The sequence below is a fragment of the Triturus cristatus genome, chromosome 4_1 (assembly GCF_964204655.1).
Source record: "Triturus cristatus chromosome 4_1, aTriCri1.1, whole genome shotgun sequence".
In the NCBI taxonomy this organism is placed as follows: domain Eukaryota; kingdom Metazoa; phylum Chordata; class Amphibia; order Caudata; family Salamandridae; genus Triturus; species Triturus cristatus.
Genome location: NC_140585.1, coordinates 546,442,033 through 546,467,458, shown reverse-complemented (window position 1 = coordinate 546,467,458; position 25,426 = coordinate 546,442,033). Strand labels below are relative to the sequence as shown.

At 44.8% G+C, this 25,426-nt stretch overlaps 1 pseudogene; it reads right to left on the bottom strand.

The window, feature by feature from the left end:
- The window catches only part of LOC146855207 (KIF-binding protein pseudogene), a 39,473-nt pseudogene extending 25,675 nt beyond the window's left edge, over positions 1–13,798 (bottom strand).
- Between the last annotated feature and the right edge of the window lie 11,628 nt (positions 13,799–25,426).

Sequence of the window (25,426 nt, the reverse complement as noted above, 5' to 3'; positions counted from 1 at the left end):
ACAAATATATATAAGGGCCATAATATGGATATCCTGCCCCCGCCCCCAGGCTTAGTGGGGCATTCACAGAGAGACCTTTCGAAGTGCCAAAAACATCATTTATTTTTTAAATTGGCTAGCGAATCTCTGGTGCTGATTACAAAAACAATTTGGTTTCCTGCCTTTTTTTCTAGGCCCCCCATGAGGTGGGCCCAGGTCCAGGGGAATAGCATCATTACATTTTAGGGAGAGAGGGATGTGCAGCCCCCCTCCTCAAGCCTTCATGACGCCCCAGGGACCCAGTTCTCAAGGAGCCTGTAACTTTCTATTCGAGAGGCGGGATGAGTGGTCCCACTTCCCGAGCTTTAAAGAAGCCCCAGGGACCCCATCCCCAGGGCTGACATTTTTAGAATGGGGAGGGGATCAACCTCAAAGACGCCCCTGGGACCATGTTTGTCCTGGGGACAAACATAAATATTGAAAGGAGGGGACATGTGGCTAATGATTGGTCCCAGTAACCCTATCAACCACGGCACGATAAGTTGCAGTGTCCACCCCCCAGGAGACTGTAGTTCTCTGCCCGGGCATACCTGCACTATCTTTTTTTACCGCTGGGCATGTCCAGTGAAAAGTTCTGCTTCCACCCAGGCAAGAGTAAAGGAATGGTGCTGTCTGCCATAAACAATAGTAGGGGAGCCAGAAGGTGCCGATGTAGGTGTCCCGGGTGGGCACCAGAGCACACATCGAAAAGGTAAAAAGTGGCTGGCTCTCGTGAATTGAGCTGACAGGTACACTGAGGCTCCCCCTCCTGTACCATAATGGAAAGTGCTTTGGGGTGCCCCAGGAAGGCACTAGGGTACCCCAGCTGTTTAATTAAAAAACAAAAAACATGTAAGCTCCTGCATGGCGCAAGGACCCACTTGCAGGAAGCTGGTGGGACTGCGGGAGCCCCAGGGTTTTTCCTGTGGCCCCACACAAAAATGAAAGATGTGAGTGTCCCAGGTGGGCACCAGGACACCCAAAGAAATCATTAAAAAAAGAGAATAAATGAATAATAAACGGCTGGCAGGAGCAGCTCATGTATTATTCCCTGCTCCGGCATGGAGCGCCCCACAATGCCCTGCAAAGGCTTTTCATTTACATTTTCTATCCTTGTGGTGACCTTAGAAGGGGCATGGGAACCACAAAGCATTTTCCTTTAATTTTGCAGGGCTGCAGGAGGTGCAGCAGCCCCCAGCAACTTTAAACAGTTAGCCTTCTGAGTCATTAAATTCATGACCCTAGGAGAGCTTACCATGTTTTTCCTAATCACTCCTAGCTGGAGCTTTATGTTTTTCGGTTGGGCCTTCTTATGGTTGTTTTTATGACTGCATTTTGTAAGTTGAAAAATGTTAAACATGTTCATGATTTTTTAATTAAACCTTTATTAAACATTTCTCACAATCACATTTATTAAATATTGCATTGTGTGAGATAATCAAATATACATTTGATTATATTTTTGGGTGATCTTTGACAAAGATGATAGATCTAATTTATATAAGTTGATATACTCACTCCTTGCCAAACCAGTATTGCCACTTTTTATATTTTGGTGTTGTAACCCATTGACAATGTCAGTAAGTCTGTCTTACTCAAAATAACGCCCTCTGTGAGAAGTTGGCCTGGTATATGCTGTTCATTAATTAAAGTGGACACCTTGCACCAGTACAATTCGACTCTTATGGTAGTAGGTTTAAGACAACCTTTAAAGAAAGCTATCCTAGTGGTAGGCGTGGAGAGCAGCCTTCAGGCTAAGTCTTGGAAGGAATGTAAAGCAGCTTGTTTTACCACATAATCTCTTGAATCACCAAATGAAAGGACACCACACAGGTATATATATCAAATATATATGTATTTATTACTAAACAACTCTCTACTAATCTCTTTATGAGATTAGAAGTCAGGAACATATGCACAAATTAACGTTTCACAATAAATTAAGCACAAATATGGCTGGGGCCCTAGGGGCGTACCAAACCATATACTAAAAAAGAGACTTAGAGGTAACGACTTACAAAGGGACAAGGCCTAGGGCCTTTAGAAGGGTTGGGGCCTCACAAAACCACCCAAGGCAGGTAAGTAAAGGACCCATGGTGGACGCATGCAGTTTGTTAACCCAGCCGCGAATCCCCGTTGACTTCAATGGTGTAAGTCGCGATTGAAAATTAAGAGTTTTAGGGCACTTCGAAGGAGACTACAAGCAAGTCACTTACAGGGTAAATAGTTCTAGAGCCAACACCCACCGGAGCACCGTAGTGCTGGAGTTACCTCACCCAGGGAAGCCGGGTGCATAGGTGTCTTTTGGTGTCGGGTTGCGGCGTCGTTTTCAATGGGAGCTAATGAAGACTTGCTGATTGTGAAGAAAGAAGAAGTTTCCGGTGGAATCCAAGCCTGGATTCAGAAGACGGAAGACCTGAAAGCAGAGGGGACAATGTTCAAAGTCCCTTGGCAGTGACCCGGGGCAAGGAAGATGAATGCCCACAGTTGTCGGGTGTTTTCAGGTAGTTCACAGGTGTCTTGACCCTTCAGCTACGACGTTCAGGAGGCGTCAACAATGACCAGGAGCTGGATTCCGCGTGTCCCATGAAGTCTGCAGCTTGCTGCGGTGTCGGCGACCAGATTGGAGCCAACAAGCCTTGACAACAGCAAGTCTTGTGGAAAGGATAAAAAGTCAGCGGTGCAGACCAGCAAGGTCTGGGGGACCCATCCAGCGAGGGTAAGTCAGGGCAGGCCTGGAGCAACCAGGGGAGCCATTTGAAATTGTAGAAAAGTCTTCAAGGGACCCACAAGCCAGCCGGCAAGGGATCGCGAAGACGCCTCGGGAAGATCCACTCAACAGGGGCCCACGGTCACTCGGGACGGGGTAGGCCTCTGATCTTTGGAGGGATCTTTGTTAGAGGCATGGACCACACATAGCCCAAAGCACAGGTTCATAGAACGTCGTGAAAGGGTTGCACTCGACAATAGTGCACGGTACCCAGGGATTGCGGTTCCTCAACACTCGTGGGATCCACTTGCCTCAGCGTCACTGGGGACTCAGGATGGCCTTAGAGAAGTCAGGAAATCCTCTTCCTGGGCTGCAGGGACTTCGGGCTCCTGCGGGAGCGCTGGAGTTTGTGACCGTTGTTGCAGTTTTTGGTGCCTGCCAAGCAGGGGAGTCGCTCCTTGACTCCAAGGAAGATTCTTCAGTCTTCCAGAGGTAGTGGAACATCGAAGGTCCAGGATTCTTCTTCAGAGTGTCGTTCAGGGATATCTAGTTTGCAATGGCAAGGGTTCCCTAACTTATACTAGAAGGAAGGGAGGGACTAACTCTATGACCCCACCTATGGGAGGGTCAGGGGAGTGGGTGGCTACACACACTTCCCTTTGTCCAGTTTCGTGCCAGAGCAGGGGCAGGTAGCCCCTGAGCCGGTTTGAACTGGTGTATGCACAGAAGGGCCCTGCACAGGCAGAGGCACCCTCTCACATAGTAACCAAGCACGCTGCCTTCAGGATTGATAGGGGTACAAAAGGGGGTGGTGATGGACAGAGCATCAGAACCAATCAAACACTCACACCCAGTCAACAGATCTGGGTTTAATCCATCACCGTTCTTTAGCCCACTCTGCCACCCCTGTTCAGACATGGCCATATGCAAATCAGTCTGACCCTGGGCCTCATGGGAACAGTGCAGTGGGCTAAAGAATGGTGATGGATTAAACCCAGATGTGTTGACTGGGTGTGAGTGTTTGATTGGTTCTGATGCTCCGTCCATCACCACCCCCTTTTGTACCGCTCAGGATTGATAGAGCCTGCTTTAGGGGTAACTGATAGGTTTAAATGTGTGTGCTTGAGAGATATAGGGAACCTATATCTCGGTGAGGAGTGCCAGCACCACCTCACTCAGGCTGCAGTAGCAGGCCTGTGGTGTCAGATTTAGTCTGCTTCCCAGGGGTGGCATAACACATGCTTCAGCCCCTGGTAGGCCTGTGAAGTACCTATGCCCTTGGTACCTAAGGTACCATATACTTGAGACTCATATGGCACAACAGTATCCAATCACTAGTGCAGCTAATATGCACTCCATGTCATTTAGAGAAAACAGAGAGGCTGGGGCCCTGATTAGCAGGGTCCCAGCCAGACCCTAGCCAGAAACTAGTGTAAACATCAGAAAAAAAGTGGGGGACAACATAAGAGGCAGATCCTACTCTCCTACACAACCCCTCCCCAAACGCAGGGACACTAAACTAACCTTGACCAGTTGAGTCTTCGTGTTCTAAGTGGAAATACCTTGAGAGTCCATCTGCATTGGCATGTTGGGTCCCAGGTCTATGTTCCACTGTATAGTCCATCCCCTGTAGGGAAATGGACCACCTCAAAAGTTTTGGGTTTTCACCTTTCATCCGTTTAATCCATAGGAGGGGCTTGTGATCAGTCTGAACTATGAAGTGAGTGCCAAACAAGTATGGCCTCAGCTTCTTCAGGGCCCACACCACAGCAAAGGCCTCCCTTTCTATAGCTGACCACCGTTTCTCTCTAGGGGTCAGCCTTCTGCTAATAAAAGCTACTGGCTGGTCTTGACCTTCATCATTCAGTTGAGACAGTACAGCTCCCACACCCAGCTCAGAAGCATCTGTTTGGACAATGAATCTTTTGGTGTAGTTGGGTCTCTGTAAGATGGGAGCAGTGCACATGGCCTGCTTTAGGTCTTCAAATGCCTTTTGACAGCTAGCTGTCCACTGAACCTATGTTGGCATTTTCTTTGAGGTTAAATCATTCAAGGGTGTCACTATGGATCCATAGCCCTTCACAAACCTCCTACGGTACCCAGTCAGGCCTAAAAAGGCTCTCACCTGTGTCTGGGTGGTTGGAGCAACCCATTCAATTATGGTTTGGATTTTGCTCTGTAAAGGCTGAACCTGGCCCCCACCTACAAGGTGGCCCAGGTTCACAACCTGACTCTGCCCTATCTGGCACTTAGTGGCCTTGATAGTGAGGCCTGCGTTTTGCAAAGCCTCCAAAACATTTCTCAGGTGATCCTGCCAGGAGGAACTAAAGACAGCAATATCATCTAGATAAGCTGAGCAATAAGTTTCCATTCCTGTCAGAACTTTGTTCACCAACCTCTGAAAAGTGGCAGGTGCATTCTTCAATCCAAAGGGTATCACCACAAAGAGGTAGTGCCCACCAGGGGCTGAAAATGCTGTTTTGGCATCCTCAGCTAACCCGATTTGCCAGGACCAAGCTGTTAGGTCAAATGTACTAAGATACTTGGCTGAGGCCAAAGTATCAATCAGCTCATCTGCCCTAGGAATTGGGTAGGCATCAGTCCTGGTGACTGCATTGAGGCCTCTGTAGTCTACACAAAACCTCATTTCTTTCTTACCACCCTGGGTATGAGGTTTGGGTACTAGGACTACTGGACTAGCCCATGGGCTATCTGAAGGCTCAATTACACCTAACTCCAACATTTTCTGGACTTCAGTCCTGATACAGTCCCTGACATGGTCAGGTTGCCTGTAGATTTTACTCTTGACAGGCAGACTGTCTCCAGTGTCCACCTCATGGGTGCACCAGGAAGGCTAACTAAGGGTCAGGCTAAACATATGTCTAAACTGTTATAGAACTTGTCTGCACTCAGTTTGCTGATGGTCAGTGAGGCTGCTTGCCAAAGCAACACCATCTACTGACCCATCATCAGGGTTCTGTGAGAGCAGGTCAGGGAGAGGGTCAATCTCCTCTTCCCGTTCCTCATCAGTTGCCATGAACAAGCCCATGTCAGCCCTGTCAACATATGGTTTCAATCTGTTGACATGGAGCACCCTAAGGGGGCTGCTGGGAGTTCCAAGATTCACCAGGTAGGTGACTTCTCCCTTTTGCTCAACAATTGTATGGGGACCACTCCATTTGTCTTGGAGGGCTGCTGGGGCCAGAGGCTTCAACACCCACACTTTCTGTCCTGGCTGGTACACAGTCAGCACAGCCTTTTGGTCCTGCCAAGTTTTTTGTAGTTTTTGGCTGGCCTCCAGGTTTTTAGTTGCCTTCTTCATGTATTCGGCCATCCTGGAGCGGAGACCAAGTACATAGTCCATCACATCTTGTTTGGGAGGTTTGAGAGGTAACTCCCAGCCCTCCTTCACCAAACATAATGGAGCTCTTACAGGATGCCCAAACAGAAGTTCAAATGGGCTGTAACCAACCCCCTTCTGTGGAACCTCTCTGTATGCAAACAGAAGGAAGGGAAGTAAAAGGTCCCATTTTCGCCTAAGCTTTTATGGGAGGCCTTTAATCATTCCCTTTAGGGTTTTGTTGAAACGTTCAACTAACCCATTGCATTGTGGGTGATAGGGAGTAGTGAATTTATAAGTTACACCACACTCCTTCCACATTGCTTTTAGATACCCTGACATGAAGTTGGTACCTCTGTCAGATATGACCTCCTTTGGGAAACCCACTCTGGAGAAAACTCCAATGAGGACTCTTGCCACCACAGGGGCAGTGGTGGTCCTCAGGGGATATGCCTCTGGGTACCTGGTGGCATGATCCACTACCACCAGGATAAATCTGTGCCAAGATGCAGTTGGAGGGTGAAGGGGACCAACAATGTCAATCCCTACCCTTTCAAAGGGTACCCCCACCACAGGTAGTGGTATCAGGGGGGCCTTTGTTGTGCCACCTGCCTTACACCGGCTTGACAGGTGACACAGGAGCGACAAAACTCCTTTGTGTCTTCTGACATATGTGGCCAATGAAAATGTGGAACAAGCCTGTCTCAGGTCTTGTTTTGGCCCAAGTGACCTGCCAAAGGGATATCATGTGCTAGGGTCAAGAGGAACCCCCTAAACATCTGAGGTATTACCTACCTTCTGGTGGCTCAGGGGCTGGATCTCTACCCTCAGAATATAGGAGTCCCTCATCCCAATAAACTTTATGGGACCCACTAGCACTCCCAGCAGCCTCAGCAGCAGCCTGCTGTCTGAGGGGGGTTCAAGAGAGGGGCAGCACTGTTGCTCCTTACTCAGATCTTCCCTAGAAGGGCCCCCTGCCCCCAAGAACTCAACCTGATCAGGCTCAAGTCCCTCTGGGGCAGTTCCTTCTTCAGGATCTGCTTCTCCTCCCTCAAGAGGTGAATATTGGATCTGAGACAGAGGGGAAGGCACTGCCTTAACCCTACTGCTCCTCTTCTTGGGAAGCATCTGGTCCATGGTTCCAGGATCCAGAGCTGGTTCAGTGTTATGCATTTTGGCTTGTGACCTGGTCACAGCAAATACCTCTGCAGGGATAACCAACATCTCAGCATGAGTCCATAACTCTACTTCAGACCAGGCTGAAGTCTCAAGATCATTGCCCAATAGACATTCTACAGGAAAGTCTGCACTGACTACAACCTTGTTGAGGCCAGTTACCCCTCCCCAGGAAAAATTCACAGCTGCCAGACTATGGTTGGTCCTGACATTGTTTGCATTGGTCACCTGGTACATTTCGCCCAGGATGATCTGTCCAGGGTCCACAAGATCCTCTGCCACCATGGCGACACTAGCACCTGTGTCCCTAAATGCCAAAGCCTGTTTGCCATTTATTACAGACTGCTGTTTGTATTTGCCCAGGTTACTGGGGCTCACCAGGAAGGACATATCAATGTCTCCATCACAAATCAGCAATGCCTGAGTGGGTACTCTGACTAGGCCAGAGTCCACTTCAGAACCCAGGGTCAACCCTACTACACCCTTATTCTGTGTACCACCTCCACCAGTAGCTGGACTACGGGGAACAGTTGCCTTAGGGGCAGGAGGGTGGTGGTTTGGTCTTTGGACTTGTTACAATCAGAAGTCTAGTGCCCTTTCTGTTTACAGAATTTGCACCAGGGCTTCTTCTGGCCTTTTCCCTTGTTGAATTATGACTCCCCACCCGATGCAGACTTTTGGGGTCCTTGTGAAGACTTCTGGTCTTTTGACTTATCCCCACCTTTCTCAGAGCCCTTAGAATCCTGCTTCTTTGTGTGACCCCCGTGGTTCTGGGTTTTCTGCCTCACCCTGGTTTTGACCCATTTGTATGCCTTCTTTCCCAATTCTTGGGGAGATGTCAGATCTGAGTCCACCAGGTATTGAAGCAACAACTGGTTCTGGCAATTATTAAGGATCTGTTCTCTCATCATTGGGTTATACAATCCCTTGAAATCAGTAACCCTACTGCCAACCAGCCAACCCTCCAGAGCCTTGGTTGCACAATCTACAAAGTCAGTCCAGTCCTGAGTCTGTGCCTTTTGGGTATCTCTGAACTTCAACCTGTACTGCTCAGTGGTTAAGCCAAACCCATCTATCAGTGCACTCTTCAGGACTTCATAGTCAACAGCATCCTCTTCTCTAACAGTGAGGAGCTGGTCTCTACCTTTATCTGAAAAGGAGAGCCATAAGATTGCTGCCCACTGCTTTTGGTTGACCTGTTGTACTCTACAGGCCCTTTCCATAGCAGTTATCCACTTGTGGTAGGGAGGAACAACCTTGCTCAGGTTCCTATGGTCTGGAATATATTCTCTGCCTCTAGGGACACTGCTGCTGCCACCAGGGGGTTCTAACCCCTCTCTTCTAGAAGCTCTCTGGAGCTCAAAGGCTTCTCTATCTAATGCCAACTGCTTGGTTTTGAGGGCAAATCTTTCTTCCTCATACTGCAGCAGTTTGTACATTCTGTAAGAGGAGGTCTCCCTTCTAGGGAAGTAGGAGCTCCTCTAGTGGACAGATTATCTGCCAGAGTGATAGGAGTGGTCAGACTCCCTAGAAAGGGACCTAGGCCTTTCCTCCATTCTGTCAGTTCTCTTAGGGAGAATTCCTCTGTCTTTTTCAGACCCTTGGGGATCTGGCCCTTCAACCACAGAGTCTTGGTCATCCTGATGTTCATCATCTGACCCAGACACTATAATTGACCCACTCACTGATTCAGACCCATTAGCTCCTAGAGGTAATCTAAGATCATCTGCTGTCAGCAGATCTATCAGGTGTAGTGTGGAGGGACTCTGTCCTAGCTTCAGGTGCGTCTGCAGCACACATGGCTTTCAAGTCAGAGAAATTCATGTCCTTATACTGAGGCTGGGTGGACAAACTGGTTCCAACCCTTAAGGACATTCTAGTGTTGTGCAGTGTTGTACTACCGACACTAGTTTGTGACCTACTTATCCTAGCTTGAGCTGTAGAAAGGGTGTGCTATCCCTTGACACACAGCTCTAAGTTCAGAAGAACTTATTGATACTAAGCTTGACTTTATATGTACCTTGAGTACCTATTGTGGTTTTCAGTTAGTAATTCAAATAGAGATTTTCTGGTAAAACAATAGCAAGCTGGAATCCCCCACGCTGCCCACCAATGTGAGAAGTTGGCCTGGTATATGCTGTCCACTAATTAAAGTGGACACCTTGCACCAGTAAAATTCGACTCTTATGGTAGTAGGTTTAAGACAACCTTTAAAGAAAGCTATCCTAGAGGTAGCTGTGGAGAGCAGCCTTCAGACTAAGTCTTGGAAGGAATGTAAAGCAGCTTGTATTACCACATCATCTCTTAAATCACCAAATGAAAGGACACCACACAGGTATATATATCAAATATATATGTATTTATTACTAAACAACTCTCTACTAATCTCTTTATGAGATTAGAAGTCAGGAACATATTCACAAATCAACGTTTCACAATAAATTAAGCACAAATATGGCTGGGGCCCTAGGGGCGTACCAGACCATATACTAAAAAAGAGACTTAGAGATAACGACTTGCAAAGGGACAAGGCCTAGGGCCTTTAGAAGTGTTTGGGCCTCACGAAACCACCCAAGGCAGGTAAGTAAAGGACCCATGGGGGACGCATGCAGTGTGTTAACCCAGCCGCGAATCCCTGTTGACTTCAATGGAAGATGAATGCCCACAGTCGTCGGGTGTTTTCAGGTAGTTCACAGGTGTCTTGACTCTTCAGCCACGAGGTCCAGGAGCTGGATTTGGCGTGTCACTCGAAGTCTGCAGCTTGCTGCGGTGTCAGCGACCAGATTGGAGCCAACAAGCCTTGGCAACAGCAAGTCTCATGGAAAGGATAAAAAGTCAGCGGTGCAGACCAGCAAGGTCTGGGGGACTCATCCAGCGAAGGTAAGTCAGGGCAGGCCTGGAGCAACCAGGGGAGCCCTTTGGAATTGTAGAAAAGTCTTCAATGGACCCACAAGCCAGCCGGGAAGGGATCGCTAAGACGCCTCGAGAGGATCCACTCAACAGGGGCCCACGGTCACTTGGGACAGGGTAGGCCTCTGATCTTTGGAGGGATCTCTGCTAGAGGCTTGGACAACACGTGGCCTAAAGCACAGGTTCATAGAATGTCGTGAAAGGGTTGCACTTGACAATAGTGCACGGTACCCAGGGATTGCGGTTCCTCAACACTCGTGGGGTCCACTTGCCTCAGCGTCACTGGGGACTCACGATGGCCTTAGAGAAGTCAGGAAATCCTCTTCCTGGGCTGCAGGGACTTCGGGCTCCTGCGGGAGCGCTGGAGTTTGCGACCGTTGTTGCAGTTTTTGGTGCCTGCCAAGCAGGGGAGTCACTCCTTGACTCCAAGGAAGATTCTTCAGTCTTACAGAGGTAGTGGAACATCAAAGGTCCAGGATTCTTCTTCAGAGTGTTGTTCAGGGATATCTAGTTTGCAATGGCAAGGGTTCCCTAACTTATACTAGAAGGAAGGGAGGGACTAACTCTATGACCCCACCTATGGGAGGGTCAGGGGAGTGGGTGGCTACACCCACTTCCCTTTGTCCAGTTTCGTGCCAGAGCAGGGGCAGGTAGCCCCTGAGCCGGTTTGAACTGGTGTATGCACAGAGGAGCCTACTGCTCCCCCAGTGCAGGACTTCAAAGCCCTCTAAGAGTGCACCCACCCAGCCCCAGTACACTAAACCCTGTCTGGGAGGGGTTCACACCTCCCTTTGATAGGATACCTATTGTTGGGCCTCCTCCACTGCGAGTTTCGGTCATCAGCAGGAGGGCAGCCCAGTGTCTGTGACTGGTGGCACCCATTTTGTGATGCCAGGGCTCTTCAGGATTCTACTGCGTTTCCACAGTGGGTACATGTCTATCCCTCTAGAAGGGTGGGATCATACTCCCACACCAGTTACTGGTGTGGGGGTATGATTCCAAAGCATTTGACACCAAACACGACATGTGTCGATGCAGCCATTCCAAAGTTAGCATTTACCGCGAGGTTATAATGCACTTAAGAGTATGACCGCATTCACAAACAGCCCCAGAGAATGGACTCGGAGATCTGCAGAGGGGCCCTGCTCAGGCAGAGGCACCCTCTCACATAGAAACCAAGCACCCTGCCCTCAGGATTGATAGGGCCTGCTTTAAGGGTGACTGATAGGTTTAAATGTGTGTGCTTGAGAGATATAGGGAACCTATATCTCAGTGAGGAGTGCCAGCACCACCTCACACAGGCTGCAGTAGCAGGCCTGTGGTGTCAAATTTAGTCTGCTTCCCAGGGGTGGCATAACACATGTTTCAGCCCCTGGTAGGCCTGTGAAGTACCTATGCCCTTGGTACCTATGGTACCATATACTTGGGACTCATAAGGCACCACAGTATCCAATCACTAGTGCATCTAATATGCACTCCATGTCGTCATGAGAGAACAGAGAGGCTGGGGCCCTGATTAGCAGGGTCCCAGCCAGACTATAGCCAGAAACTAGTGTAAACATCAGAAAAAAGTGGGGGCAACATAAGAGGCAGATCCTACTCTCCTACACCCTCTATATTGTAACATCACATAGTTAGCCTGTGCCCAACCCCGAGCAGCGCACGGTCAAAGGCCATGCGCAGCGGGGGTTTGGATGCCAGCGAGGGGTTGGGTGCAGGGCCCGGTTGTAGGCCCAATTGCTCGCTGCACATGCCCAAATGGTGTGCACTGCGGAGGTAAGATGCTCACAGATGGTTGAGAACAGGCCCTGGCCCAACCCCACGCAGTACACGGCGATCGTCACTGACATGTTACTTTATGTTAAAAAATTCATAGAAATGCACTTGAATAAACAAAGGTTAAAGGGGCGTAACAGTTAGGTAAAAATGTCAGATAAAAGATGCCGTTTTCAACAAACAACCTCACTGAAATTCACCAGTCATAGTTATCTTAAGTAACTAAAACTCGTGTCCTGCAGTAACCATAACTCACGCCTTTGCCATGCAGTTCTAATTACCTCACATATTACATAATTCATGACATGTTCTATGACATCATTGATACCATAACTGCAACATCTGAAATTACACCATTCATTACAACACTGTGAATGATGGGGGGCGCAAGTTATCAAAAGTCAGAAACCGAAGTGTCAGAAAATGTGGCAAACTACTTGGGATACTGTCAGCCTCAATTGTTGATTCTGCTGTTTTTTGTCTTGATAATACTCTTGCGATAATTATGGATAAGTGTCAGACTTATCACAGTTTTTAATATTTCTGCCTAATTTCTCTTGTTTCGTTTGATGGTTCATCATAAAATCAGAGAAGGATTTTTTTCAGTGGTGTTGGTTCTTCTTTGGCATTGACGAGAGACTGATCCCCAAGGATGTCTTTGGTGAGATCAGCTATTTCTTTTTCTATTTTTGTACGTGTTCCAAAGCTGTATCTATTACACCCAAGACCATACAATGAGGGGAACAATGGTTCGCCACGAAACTCAAGTTCTTAATGTATTTAGGATCATCATTGAATGTAGCTAGTTCATTCTTTACTAGGAGTACTAAAAAAATCATATTGGAATGGAGGTACTGGGTAATAAGAGAGCAATATAATTGTGTACGTATAAACTTTTTTGTGCAGTTTCTCCTTTTTCTGGTTTAGGGTATTGTTCAAAAGAAACTGAACTGTTTATCAATGTACTCCTCAGTGTAAGAGAGGGTATCTTTCTCAGACATTTCAGAGAAAGATATCTTGATATACATATATATAGATATATATACACACACACACATATATACACAAATATAAATACACACACGCACACATATATGTATATATAAATATATATATGTGTGTTTATATATATATATATATTATCTACAGGCGGTCGCCAGTAGATAGTTATAGTTAGGACCGTGTTTCCATAGGAAATCCACAACATTCTATTTTGAATAACTTTGGCGCCGATTGACGAATCCTCGCGAAATTTTCAAAATAGGTGGGGCGCTCCGCTCCGCTCCTACCTTGAAAGTTTCGGGGGGATTCATCAATCTACTTATTCGCACTTTTTGCACACGAGTAATTCTCTTGCCTCTCTAACAATTTTTTCCTCATTTCTGGAATTGCGATTAATATGTAATCAGGGCATTATGATGTTGAGTTTAACCACTATGGTGTCATTTATTTATGTTTCCAATCAACTCTTGTTTGGAATGACCATTGCACTTTGTGAATAAGTATTTCTTCTATTTTTCTTCCCCCTGATTATATTTGTAGTATGCTGTTTATTTTTATCGCATTCCCATTGGCTGAACAGGGAGGAGGGAAGTTCGATTGCACTATATTTTGAAAAAATGGTTCCTAGCGTGTCATGTGATCAAGGTCGTGGCAAAACACGGCCGAAACGCGTCATGCCGATCCATATGGAATAAACCTGCACTAAAACCAATTCTCAGCGTGCTGTGGTCTGTACCTGTGTTCCTTCCTGCAGAAGTCGGATGTATGGGAATTAGTTTTTTCATTTATCAACGGCAAAGTACGTCGGTCTTTGCCTTTACGGACCCTCCTCGTACCTCTGAAGCTGACTCTTCCACGGCCGACATCGCGGATGCGATACTTCAGTAACCCGGAAGGGATAAACTTGGAGCCAGCCCCCCGCAGCCGAGTGATTTCTGTATCGCGGGTCTTGGCGCTTTCTCCTGGGAAAACGAAGGTCTATGGGAGTCGGAGGACGCCAGCGAACCTACCGGATCCCTTGAGGGTAAGCCGGGATGTGTGTTTATCTCTTTGGCATTTGCGGGCACAGGGATTGCGCTGTTAGATTACAGGATACCCGCCCGTGACTAGTGGCGGCAACCTGAGTGTATTCAGACTATATTCCAATAATGTCGTCATTGGCAGACGCGCTACCGAACTGAGAGGCCATAGCGGAAACTCTTTTCAACAATCTTCCAGATAACGATGTGACACCCGGTGACACTAATGATATAAATCCTAAAACCACCAATGATGTTAAAACCCACTTAAAGAAATTGAAAAAACTCCTCCGTACAGAACTAACTAAATGGTGGGAGAAACGTTCCTTGGAGAAGTATAAAGAGGTAGGAAGAGTACCATGGGGGTTGAGAGTGCTAATTGCTCCCTCATTCGAAAACCCAAACCCTCGAATGCTTAAGGAATGGGCCACTAACAACCTTGAAGCCTCAATGAATATGGTTATCATACTGATAAAATATGCTGCTATTGACAGAGATGACATTTTGAAACAGATTGACGCATTAAATTAATTATTGGCAACATATGAACAACAAGACATCATTGCCAAAATGCCAAAAGTAGAGGAGAAATTGACTTACACCTCCAGAAGTACGAAGAAACTATCAAAGCGCGCAAAATATTTAAGTTTGCCAGAGACAAGAGGGATTATGAATCCGGAAGAATTTTTACTTTTGTGCTCAAATTTGATATTGTTAAGAGGCAGGCTCTGATACCTAAAATAACACCAGTACCGACAACCAATTTGCGCAATCCTGATGATTATGACTCAGTCCTCAGTTCAGTTGCCAGTAGCACATGTTCAGATGACAGTGGATCATACAAAGGGCCAACGGTAATCCCAAGTAGCCTTTCTCCATCTGAGGAATTGGGGTTTTTTAGTAGAAGATCGCCGCCAAACCTTGCGGCAAACCACGCAGGCCAAGAGAGGCGCAGATGGAGGAACGAATGTAGAAAACAAAGACGCAAAATCAAAAGGAGGAAACAACAGGGGCAGATGGTGAAACACAATGAAAAAGAACTAAGCACTATGTATAATTCCGCCATGGACAACACTGTCATCAATCTAACTGATGTACATCTAACGACAGCTGAGACGCGATTACTAGCATTGGGTTTGTCATTCTGCCCCAAAAGCAGCTTCAAATATGTTCAAACCAGAATTGACGTCATTATGTTTATAAAAAAATTAAAGCTACTGAAACACTTTAAACTGAGTAAAGCTTCTACCACTGCTGCTAATATTTCGATCTCTGACAAACCAAGTATTCAGCTTGCTGTCAGTGATGTGACTAATCTTAAAACTATGCATGCTCTCGTTGAAAACTCAGATGACACTGATTGGTCAACACAACAACAACTGTCCAATCTTGGCACTACTGGGAACTCACCAGCTCAGAGCCCATTTCGCCCAACTTCTACTTTAATTCCACTCATGCCCAAAGATGCCTTGGATATTTTTAGCGACTGTGTCATCAATGATCTCAAAGTGCTCAACCGAAAAGTACTGAAAACAATGAAACATCGATCTTATTGTGATCAACAGTATTCTACTTTAATGAAAAAATTTAACAACAACACTGATGTAATAATAACGAAGGCCGATAAGGGAGGCAATGTTGTATTGTGGGCGAAAAGTTAATACTTATAAGAGGCATACCGTCATTTGAATGATGAACTATGCTATAAGAAGCCCATGGCCAATGATGTAAGACAATTAAAAGATACTATTCATAAAGAGCTTGGACAGTAGAAAAGGGATGGACTATTGAATAAAAATTAACACAGTTTTTTTAAAGTTGATTTTCCAATTACTGCGGTTTTATACTTTATCCCTACAGTACATAAACAAGAGGTGCCCATCCCTGAAAGGCCAATTATATCTGCCCAACGTAGTCTTTGTGAATCTATGTCTAAATACGTGGATTTTTTTATCCATGAATTTGTTGAGGAACTACCCTCGTACATCAAAGACACTGGCCATTTTTTATCCACTGTACAAACGGTCACTTGGCAAGATGGTTATTTATTCATTGTCATGGATATATGTTCCCTCTACACAAGTATACGGCACACAGACTGATTAAATGCAGTTGAATCCTATCTCAACAAAAGAAACATCATCTTCCATCAGCACAATGTTATGTTATTACGAATGATTGAGATTTGTTTACGTAACAACAACTTCATGTTTAACAATGAGCTTTTTCAGCAGCTGCAGGGTGTAGCCATGGGGGCATGCTTCTCTCCAAGTTATGCGTGTTTACACGTTGGCTGGTGGGAGGAGCATGTCCTCAGGCACACCCACAGTGAGTTGTACAAAGCTCATGTTATACGCTGGCGGAGATTCATTGATGATATCTGTATTATTTGGAATGGATCCATCGAAACAGCTAATGATTTTGTAAGGTGCGTCAACAACAATGAATTGAATCTTGAATTCACTGCTCAGATCAGTTCAGACCGAGTACAATTTCTTGATGTAGAATTATAAATTGATAGCAACATCATACAAACCAAACTACAACGCAAAAGTACAGTGGGAAATGCTATATTACATGCCCAGAGCTCTCACTCTTATCATCTTCTTAAAAGCATACTTTACGGTGAATTCCTTCGCATCAATCAAATATGTAGTTCAGAATCAGATCGTACATCTTGCCAGAATGACTCCTTTTCAAGATTTTTAGCCCGCGGGTACAAAAGAAAAGAATTAGAAACAGCATTAGCTAAAGCTAATAACATGAGTCGTAGTGATTATTTTGAGACTGTCACTAGAAAGACTACCCGCAGAACTAATTCCAGTACTAGCACTAAGCCCTCAGATCCTGACCCTGTCCGACTAATCACAACCTTCAGCAGTCAGGACAAAGACTTAAGGAAACTCATCTACAAAAATTGGCCCATAGTGAAAACTGATTTGACTATGTCACAGCTAGTGCCAAATTTACCGCAGATCACATTTAGACGAGCACCCTCTATGAGGGATGCACTAGTGAGGACCAGCCCCGAGGTTGTTACCACCAATACCCGGTTGTCTAATCGTAAAGGTTTTTTCAAATGCAGCTCATGCAGAGTTTGCAAGTTTGGCATCAACACTTTTGAATTCATGAATGCTTTTGAACAAACTCCCACTAGCATTAAGGGATTCTTTACGTGTAAAACTGACCATGCAGTATATATACTTGAATGTTCTTGTAAACTAAAGTATATTGGCAGCACTAAACTGCAGGTATCGGCACGCATTCTACAACATCTTTGTGCCATTGTTAACTCCGATCCCAGTTACCCTGTAGCACGCCATTTCAAATTAGTTCATCGCAACTATTTGAATGAGTTGAACTATTTTGTGATTGATGCGGTACCCAAACTACCTAGAGGAGGCAACAGGGAAAAACGACTTAGACAACTAGAATCCCATTACATACTGTTACTTGACACCAAAATGCCTAACGGCCTTAATACAGGGGAGGACTTGCATACTTTTCTATGATACTGTGAGCGGTCTCTATGAACAGTCTCTGTGACCTGATTGATGTAATCCTTTTTACTGTCTCGTTTTTACTGTCTTATTTGCATTTGTTTTACTGGATTGTATTGTAAGCATTCATTTAGTCTTCCTTTTAGCCGGTCCGTGCTTTGGTTTTAACCTAGTTTTAACCTTTTGGTTGTGATTGGGCTTTTACTGAGGTTGCGTTCCTGGATTTTTTGACAATTTTATGGGTGTTGCAATATTTATTTTCTTATTATATCAGTATTATCTCCTTCTGCTCTTTTTGATCTCAGCACTTTACTCGATGTTGAAGTCTAATTACATCCATCAGATTACTCTTTTTGCTGCTATTTGCTTGCTATTTTGCACATGTTTTGCTGATCATGCACAGGTGCACTTGCACTTTATTGTATGAACTGTTGGTTTTAATCTTGTGGGGCACTAGTAACTTTCTGAGGATGTTTTTAATATTCATAGTGTTTTTAGCCTTATTTATCCCAATATTTATTGCACTTGCACTTTATTGGGTATCAGCACATTTCCATCTCCAATTTACCATTATTGGACGAGATATTTTATGCATAGCTAGCTATTTACTGACTATATGTGTATTTATATGTCCTTCAGTTTCAGAATCTGGTTGCACACCACATGAGATCTACCATTACATTATTACTGTGTTAGAAATCACAAGCATTATAAAATCAGCATTGTTGGGTGAAGCTTAAAAAATGAGTTGGTCTTCCTAAATTTTGCCGCTACTCTGGAATTATGAATATTTATTTGAGTGGCTCACTAGGGTCTCACTTTCTCCCCTTTCTTTCCCTCCCCTTTCTTTCCCTATATATGTTTTTCTATACTCAGTTCCCTGCTCTCCTCCATTATTTACTCCTGACCTATCGATGCATTGAATAGAGGCTAGTGTATATGAGGTTCGACCTCGATTTTATAATTTAACTTACAGCACTTATTCGCACTTTTTTGTACACAAGTAATTCTCTTGCCTCTCTAACAATTTTTTCCTCATTTCTGGAATTGCGATTAATGTGTAATCAGGGCACTATGATGTTGAGTTTAACCACTATGGTGTCATTTATTTATGTATCCAATCAACTCGTGTTTGGAATGACCATTGCACTCTGTGAATAAGTAGTTCTCCTATTTTTCTTGCCCTGATTATATTTGTAGTATGCTGTTTATTTTTATCGCATTCCCATTGGCTGAACAGGGAGGAGGGAAGTTCGATTGCACTATATTTTGAAAAAATGGTTCCTAGCGTGTCATGTGATCAAGGTCGTGGCAACACGGCCGAAACGCGTCATGCCGATCCATATGGAATAAACCTGCACTTAAACCAATTCTCAGCGTGCTGTGGTCTGTACCTGTGTTCCTGCAGAAGTCGGATTTATGGCAATTTGTTTTTTCATATATATACACATACATATATTATCTACTGGCGGTCGCCAGTAGATAGTTATAGGTAGGACCTAGTTTCCATAAGAAAAGCGTTTTTTCTTTTCACAATAACTTTGGCGCCAGTTGACAAATCTTTGCGAAAGTTTCAAAACTTGTGGCCCACTCCAGTCAGCTCCTATCCTGAAAGTTTCGGGGTGATTCGCCAAGCGGGGGCTGAGAAAAAAGGGGGGTCCCAAAACGACATGTTATTTTCGATAGGAAACTTTAGACACGGCTACAGCTTGAACTGCAGAACGGAATTACACCAAATTTGGCAAAAAGGTAGTGCTTGGTTCAGAAAGTGCCCTTTTTTTTAAATGGTGTAAATCCATTCAGTAGTTGCTGAGAGAAAGTGCCCTTTTGTTTAAATGGTGTAAACCCGTTCAGTAGTTGCTGAGAAAATCAAAAAATTAAAGCTTCGATTTATAGAGGCGCGGTGGATCCGCGGACCCTCCCGACCACAAGCTTTATTCTAATTAGCTGTCAATACTCCAAACCAGAAAGTGTTGGCAGCCATCTTGTGACTCGGTAGAACTGAGTCACAAGAAAAGAGAAAAAGAAACGCGAAAAACAAGAAAAGGGGGCAGGGTAGAAACACCCTGACCCCCTAAGCCTGCTCAGGGGGTCCCACAAGGACCCCCAGGGCCAAAAAATTTATGTTTTTTTTTTAAATGGCAAAATCCGCAGAGGATCCGCGAATCACACTGAAAAAATTAAAAAAACTAAGCGTAGGCTCCCGTGCTTCGTTATTATTTAGCCCCCGGGTGGGCCAAATCCCAGGGGAATGGTTAAAATTTGATTGCGGGGGCCCAAGGTGTCCTCCGCAGCCCCGGGGATCGCCACCCCCGGGGCTTGTTTTTTAATGTTACAGGGGCCTCCAAGGCCCCCCAAGCCCCGGGGACTGCCACGACCGGGGCTTTTATCAAATATTTGCAGGGGACACAAGACCCCCCCACAGCCCCGGGGGCAAAAATAAACCTGTGGGGGGGCTCGAGTCTCCCCACACGCCCCGGGGACCGCCACCTCCCCAGGGCACTAAAATGCAAATTTGGGCGTACGTTACAGACCTCCGAGCCCCGGGGAGCCATCACTGATGACATCGTGATGTCATGAATGATGTAATATGTGACGTCATGAGCAGTGCATTGCGGGTGCGCAAGTTATAGTTAGCTGAAGTAACTACAACGGTGGAATTTCTCTGGTTTTGTACGAATGAAATGTCCAGCTAACTATAACGTCGCTGAAACCTATGTTTTTTTTCATTGAATTTCAAAGGTTTTTTAAATGCTAATTTCTAACTACAATGTCCCTGAAACCTATAGTCTTACTATAGAGGGCGCCTAAATATCCCTCTCTTCCAGTGTGATAGCGTTCTAAGTGAAAGGCAGGATTCGACGGGGAGCCATGAATCCATTGGTTAAGAGCCACTAGTTGGGTGGCCCAATAATATAGACACAAATCCGGCAGGGCAATCCCTCCATCGTACCACCCCTTTGTCAATTTCCGGAGGGCAATGCGAGGTGTCCCTCCATCCCACAGTAAATTGCGAATCTCTCCTTCAATAGCAGTAAAGTAGGTGTTGGCAATTGGGAATGGACAGTTTTGGAGCACGTATAAAAGTCTAGGGAGTGCAACCATTTTAAACAGAGCTGCCCTTCCCAGGAGGGACAAGGGCAGCGATCTCCAGTGTTCGACATCGTCCTGTAGCCGACGGAGGGGTCCTAGAAGGTTACGCTTCTAAAATGTTTTTGGGTCGGGTGTAATATAAATATCTAAGTCCTTGAAACCGCCAGTGGCAACCTCAATAGCATATCCATGCGGTAGTGTAGGTGGGGGGCCATACAACACGTATAGTACAGATTTGGACCAATTAACAATATATCCCGTATATTTCCCAAAATTGGTAATGATGTTGAGCAGGCTGTTAAGTGAAGCCCGTGGGGATGCCAAATAGATTAGGATATCATCAGCATATAATGAGATTTTATCTTCCGTATCCTTGCTCCAGCGCAGACCACGTATCGAAACATCACGCCTTATCCAATGTGCCAGTGGCTCGAGGGTCAACGCGAATAGTAGGGGAGAAGGGGACAACCCTGTCTGTCCCTCTTTGCAAGGCAAATGTACTTGATGTGTGATTATTTACTCTAACTTGACCCAATAGTGTGGTGTATAACAGTGCCACCCACTGTCTAAATCGAGGACCAAAACTAAACCTCGCTAGTACCTGCAAGAGATAGGGCCATTCTATCGTATCAAACACTATGGCTGCATCTAATGACAATATAACCGCGTCTTCTTGTAACTATGGCTGCCTGCCAAGGATGTTATGAACCCGACGTATATTTAAAGCAGTGTTGCGGCCTGGTACAAACCCCGATTGGTCCTCATGGATCAGTGAGGGGAGGACTGTTATCAGATGGGAGGCGAGGAGTTTGGCCAACACCTTGGCTTCTGAGCTTATTAGGGATATGGGCCTATACGAGCCATAATCGGTAGCTGGTTTGCCGGATTTATGTATAACGACAATTGAAGCTAGCCTTTGATCTAAGGGAAGGACACCCTTCTTCAAACTCTCTTCGTACATGTTTTTGAGGTGTGGGGCCACTTTAAGGGTCATTCCCTTGAGAAATTCGATCGGGATCCCATTGGGCCCCATTGCCTTCCCCGAGTTAATAGTAAATATGGTTTTACAGATTTCTTCTGCTGTTGTATCCGCGTCTAGGGCTTCCTTATCACTATCGAAAATTGTGGGTAGGGTCATTTCCCTCAGGAGCTGACGTGAATCCTCAGTGGAAGTGATGGTTTTGGAAGTATATACCTCCTCTAGATGGTTTGCAAATGTCTCTGCCACCTCTTGTGGGTCAATGATCCGCGTCCCGTCCTCCAGTAGGAGTTCTGGGACCCACCGAGCCACCTGATCTCGTCGCTCTAGCCATGCAAGCATTTTCCCAGCTCTTTCACCAAGCTCGTACACTCTATGGCGGGTACGGAGGAGTCTTATCTGAGTCTGTTCACGTGCAAGGGCGTTATATTCTAGTTGCTTATTCTGGAGATTGCGGGCTGTATCCTTTGTAACCTATATTGTTCTTAAGTAAATTTCAAAAAGACGTGCATATTTTTTGTAGTCAAAAACTAACTGTAACATTAGTCTGATATAAGTTATAATTTAACAATGTTTAAAACTAAATTAGCACTAATTAAAATGTAAGTGCAGAAAAACTGTGACGCAGCAGCTATGATACCTGACTTCGAACAACAGCGTTCACAGTTCGATTCCCGGCTCCGGCGGCACGTTAGCCCACCACTATGTCACTGTGGGCAATACCTTGCTTAATTTTCCCGACGCCCCCGAGCGCCGGAGCACCCCTCTGGAGGTAGCTGTACGCTTTACAAATCCCAGCATTTTTTCAAATTTAAAACCATAGTGATGACAAATATTAGCACGTATTTTATTTCTCTTATGTGTTCTATATAGAATTATGGCAATTAATAGATGTTTTTAGTCACGAGAAAGGAAATGACATGGTTTGCCGGGTAACAGTTTTTAATCTCTCCAACGTCATACAAATTTGTGTGAGGATCGAAATCGAAACCTTAACGCTTCACATTTTGTAACTTTTGCCAACACGTGCACAAGTTAAACAGTGAAAATGTGAGCACGTGTCAACTGTAAAATGTGACATCTAAATGGGCGGAGCCGCATGTTCCTTCCATAGACTACTGAATAACCAAAAAGTATATGAACCACACCCATTGCTCGATTAGTTTCGTTTTTGCGAGTTATTTATGCGTGTCCATTCTGTGATGCAGGTTCCATTTTCTAGCGTCGGATTCTTCTTTTGCGACAACAAAAGATATTACGGAGTTGTAAGTTGTTTCATTATGGCATAGTAGATACTTATAATTCGTAGCTATTTGTGAATATTTAAAGATTTGGATTTACAAAAAAGTGTTAGTGGTTGTTTTTGCCATTTATATGTAACGTCAGTAGCTTGTATTCAGAAACAGACAGATTAGAGGATACACTGTTCCTTTACTGGCTTCTTTGAGCTCATATAGTGTGATATTCTATATTATAATAGTGACACGATACTTGACCACAGACGTGTTGGTGACTAGTGGGCGCCAAATCTCAAGATTTATATGTAACGTTAGCAGCTTCTCATTCTAACTTTGTTTCCCCCCCGGGATAATATAGTGTGAATATGTATATTCTAATATTCACAGTCATTTTGATCTCAGAAGACTTCATGACCAGTCGGCGCGAGGACGAAAGATTTCGAAGTCCCGGAGAAAAGAAGCTTTGAACATATTCACAGCTGGAAAATATTTAGTTATTCTCCTTCTCCTTATAGAATATATTGGAATAGTAGTGTATATTATACTATTATCCTATATATTCTTAAAGGAGTACCTGATCTATCAGCGGAGCAGTCAGCGACCTCTAAGCACTACGACAAAACGTTCCAGCGTTCTACAGAATACAAATTGTAAAAATTTTGTATTCAATGTAGGGACCCTTATTCTTTTTCTCCTGTGGAATACTATAAACTCACCCTGTATATTCATATACTGTGTGTTTATAGTACTTCAAAGGGTTTGGACATCTATCTGTGTGACAAATTTACAATACATACTATAGTTATTTCCGTAGATAACGTAGTACCTCACAGTTTGTTACACGGCTAATGTTTCATCAAAAAGTAGTTGCAAAAAAAAATTGTATACATAGTGCTTCATGTAATGTTTTGATGAAGCGTACATTTCTATGTAATATCACGTCATTTGTGTTTAACAGTTTTTTACTGGTGATTGTTGTTGTGACCTCAGATGATGTAGTGCGGGAGTGTTTCTTGTAGCACTTCTTTTCTACTTTATCGAAAAGTAACTGATGCCCTTGTATATTAACAAGAATATGGGGCAACGCTTTTACAAACTATAGCCGACAAAAAAAAGGAGGGTGCGGCCACGCTTAAGGGATATTTTATGAATTGCGTATTTTTTGTCACGCCTCTGATATATACAGCTTCACTTTCCTAAGAAAGTATATTAGTGATTGCTTAATAAAACCTGTTTCAAACCTAGACTGAAATTTTTGCGCTGCAACCACACCTCCCCGTCAGAAAAGTAAACACCACATTCTAAGTAAATAGTGCTTCTGGGAAGTATCCCACCCGCAGACTTAATAAAGAGAAGTCCGCAACACACTCTGTTATTTTCCTGCCTTGATTTGTAAGGCCCATGCAAATTATATAAATGGCCCTTAAAATATATAAAAAGCAATTTTTCCATTTACAGTCCCTATAAACCACCTTATGAGCACTGTACAGAGTTAATAGTGTTCCTACCCTCCCCTACATTTTTTTCCCGTAGTCCTTTGAACTGCGTCACAAAATGGCTGACAACAATGAACCGTTCCCAGCCAATAAGGAGCAATCTTGTACTCGTAACACTTTAGCCAATAAAATGTCCATTGTGTTCCGCAGAGGAGGAGGGAATGGCTGCCAACACTTCTACTTTTAATGCTTCACAGCCAATGAACATTAAGCTTGGGAAGGTACTGCTTAGAACACGGCACCCAATCAGATGTCTCTGATGCTCCGCGGAGGGGGAGGAAATGGCTGCCAACACTTCTACTTTCAATGTTTCGCAGCCAATGAACATTAAGCTTGGGAAGTTCCTGCTTGCAACACGTTACGCAATCAGATGTCCCTGATACTCCGCAGAAGGGGAGGAAATGGCTGACAACATTTCTACTTTCAATGGTCCCACATTATATTAAATTTTGTCTAAAAAAGTGACACTGTCCGTGATAAAATTAAACACTGCATTATATGTAAACATTACTGTGCATTATATTCACCGTACAGACTGCTTAAACTAAGACCACACTGTTCCTACTATACCCTATTATACAATTATTCTCTTTTTTTCCGCACCGCACATTCACACTATCTGTGTGTGCACCGTTACACAGCCTACAGAACATTGCCGCAATACTGCACGTTCACACTACCTGTGTGTGCACCCTACACACTGCTGTCCGCAATACGGCACATTGTTTTCCCAACTGCATTTCCAGGGCCTATGCAACCTTGCTGCAATACCGCGCACCGTTGTTCTGCGGACGTAATTTCCACGGCCTACGCAACATTCAAACTCCCTGCCTCTGCACCGTACAGACTGCTTAAACTAAGACCACAGTGTATACCCTCTTATACAATTATTCTCTTTTTTTCCACCCTACGCCTTTCAACCTAGTCACAAAATGGCTGCCAACACTTCCTAGTTTCAACAGTTCGCAGCCAATCAGCCGCACACTCGTGCTTGTAACGCCTCAGCCAATCAGATGTCAGAATTCTCAAATATCGATATCTGTAAACTTTGATATTTCTCTAAAACTACTGAACGGATTTACCCCATTTCAACAAAAGCGTGCTTTCTGGACCAAGACCTTTCTCCCTGCCAAATTTGGCATAATTCCGTTCAGCAGTTTGACCTGAAG